Source organism: Triticum dicoccoides, chromosome 5A (genome assembly GCF_002162155.2).
Source record: "Triticum dicoccoides isolate Atlit2015 ecotype Zavitan chromosome 5A, WEW_v2.0, whole genome shotgun sequence".
Classification (NCBI taxonomy): Eukaryota; Viridiplantae; Streptophyta; class Magnoliopsida; order Poales; family Poaceae; genus Triticum; species Triticum dicoccoides.
The window spans coordinates 209,904,723-209,907,739 of NC_041388.1; positions in this window are offsets into that span (position 1 = coordinate 209,904,723).

Consider the following 3,017-nt stretch of genomic DNA (forward strand, 5'->3'; position numbering starts at 1 on the left):
GGCTTCGATGTGAAGCCAAAGGTCAAGCGCGAAGTGCCATGGGCCCCAAAAGCCTGCGGCCTAGGTTGACGCGTGGCGGTTGATTGGACGTGGGCGTCTCCTCTTCCCCACGCTGCCTTGAATCCGCCTAGCTATGCGGCCCCTGCAAGCTACACAGTTATTCTCCCATCGCTTACACCTTGCTTCCCCAGTCCCTCTGCTTCCTCGAAACTCTTCTCCTCCTCTCCAATCTGACCTGCACTCCGCCTGCTTCATCGTCATGTCGCCGAAACAAGCAGACAAGGGGAAGAAGCCTCTGTCTTCACCAAGTGCGCCTCCAGCCACCGAGCCTGCAGTCAGCCGATCATTGGTGCTCAACGACAAGGCCATGGACAAGGTGCATCCCATGCTCGCCACCAGTTTCAACGAGTGGGGGGAGATGGTGGCTTGGCCTGCGTCTCGCACTCGCATTGCTCGGGCGGCCACCGAGGTCCCAATCTTCATTGATGCCGTTTGGGCAGGCCTGATTCCCCCTTTTTCCGCCTTCTTCAACGCGGTGCTTGAACATTACCAGATACATATGCTACATCTCGACCCCCAATCCGTGACTCTCCTTGCCGTCTTCGCCTTCGTGTGTGAAGCCATGGTGGGCATGGCTCCTTCTGTGGGCCTTCTCCGCCATTTCTTCTCATTGCATCTGACTAATTCCCAGAAAAGCTCGTGGTGCGTGAGCTTCCAAGCCTTGTGCGCGACGGCGGGTGCGGGGATCGACTTCGAGCTTCCTCCCTCCACGAGCGAGTTTTAGACATGGTGGGTATTTGTCGACGCCGGTGTGCTTAGCCCTCTGCTCCACGCCCTGTCAGCGCCTGCCGTTTCCCACTCTGGCTGGGGCTAGGAGAGGCTCGCGAGCCCCCGTCTTATCCCCGTCTAGCTCAGGCTAAGGATGCTGAAGGACCGCAGCGTGACCGTACCGATGGTGGTGAAGGAGTTCATCAAGCGGCGGGTTGCTCTGCTTCAGCACCATTCTCGCCCGATGTGGACCTTGCTCAGCAGTCAGGACCATATGAGGTTTTAGCAGTCCGGGCTAACCCTTGGGATGCGGCAAACGGTGCTCTAGGTCCTGACAGGTGTCCCTTCACCGGACGACTTGCCTGGGAAGAAATGTCTGCTGTACCACTGCAAGAACAAGGCTGAATTCGTAGGGAGCATGCCTTCCTTTGACAAGTGGGGGCTACGTCCGGACGGCCTAGTGGGGTCCCGCGAGAACCCTGTTAGCGTGGTTCCCCTCTTCGTCGCTGGCGCCGAGCTCGTCCCGAATGTGGGTGCAGGGGGACGAGCGCCACCAGAGGCTGGCGGCACGAGTGCTGATGTGTGGACACCGCCTGGGGCTCCTGGGGCGTCGTCCTCAGGATCCCGTGATTCTGGGACGTCGGCGCTGAGATGATGCAGCACGTGGCCCCGGAGGCCGAAACTCCGGAGGCCTTGGGAAGTTGCGGTGAGACGGCGCCCGACTGTTCTCCGCAGCCAGGCACCCCTGAATTTGTTCTCTCGAGCACTTCTCTGGCTGCACCCCATACTGGCAACCACGTTCAGCACTTCGGTCAGCTTTGCGTGGACTTCGAGGAGCTCCGCAAGAGGAAAGGATCTCCGAGTGAGAGCTGTATCTTCGGTCCATTGAAGCGACGGAAGTACATCGCCGTCGACGAGTAAGTACTGCACCTCGTGATTTCTTGATTGCTGCTTTCCTCCTGACACTGGCTCTTCAGGACCCCTTCTGTCAGGGCCATTGAGTCCCCCGAGAAGCAACCCCCGCCTTCTTCAGCACCCCCGTAGGCCTTGAGCATCCCGAGCCTGCATGCCACGCCCGGAGCCGAGCCTTCATGGCATTTTGAATCTGCGGCTCCGTCGACCTTCCTCCACGACCTGGCTTGGAGCTTGGCGGGCATTCCCTGGACTCCTCCTCTGGTCATGGACAGCAGCTGGTTGGCTTCGGTCTTCAGCTCCTGCTCAAGCAGCGGGCCCCGACTGGCCGGGGCCCCTCGTGAGGTCGGGTTGGCACCTGGAGCGGCACCAGCCCACAGCCCCCTGATGAGAGGGGGGTGCGCTGCTCAACATCCCGCCTGCAGCCCCCGTGGCGGAGGACGAGGTGGGCCGTGCGTTGGAGTTCGAGCGCAGGCGGAGCGTCGTTCGTCATGACCTCTTCTAGGAGGCGATGGGCGCGATGAGCCGACTTGGTGACTCGCAGGTGTCGACATGCGCCTCGAGGCCGAGGGTCTTTGGCTAGCGGAGGAGTGGCAGAAGCTGAAGGTGGCCAGCAACCTCGGGCACCACCAGTGCGAGCTGGACAACAGGAAGGCCGATGCTTCCCTTGCGGCCTCCCGTGAGGCCTGCTCGCGAGCTCTGGAGGAGGCTCGAGACGCTGACCGCCATCACGAGGCCGCGGAGAAACATGTGTGGGACTTCCAAGCCTGGAGCGCTGTCTTGGATCAGCAGCTGGAGGCGCGCAGGGCTGCTCTTGCGTCGTTGAGGGGGTCGCCAGCCGAGGAGGAAGAGATCCGGAAGCGCGAGGAGGCGTTGGCGCTGGAAGCCATGGAGCAAAGCCTTGAACTCGAATGGCTAGAGACGAGGGAGCGCTAGGTTGCTCAGGCGGAGGACGACATTGGCGCGTGCGAGGTCAGGCCCCAGGAGGAGGTCGACCGCCGTGTGGCCGAGGCTCGCGCGGATCTCGAGAGCAGGCACAACCTGAAGCTGAAGCTCGTGGAAGTTGGGGCTGCTGTTAGGACTGCTGCCCTCAAGTCCCGGCTGGTCGAGGTGGAGCGGCACGAGGAGGCCACCGCATCAGCCCTAGCCTCGGCACAGGCTTAGCTGGTTTCATCCCGCGCCGAGCTGCTCTCTCTTCGGCAGCGGGTCGCCGGCGCCGAGTCCGTCACGCGGCTGAACAGGGACGAAGTGCTTGAGTGGCGGATGTTGGGGCATGTGCACGCCCCCATGCTTGAGGACCTCAGGAATAGGGCCAACACCGCCCTGGGCCATATCTG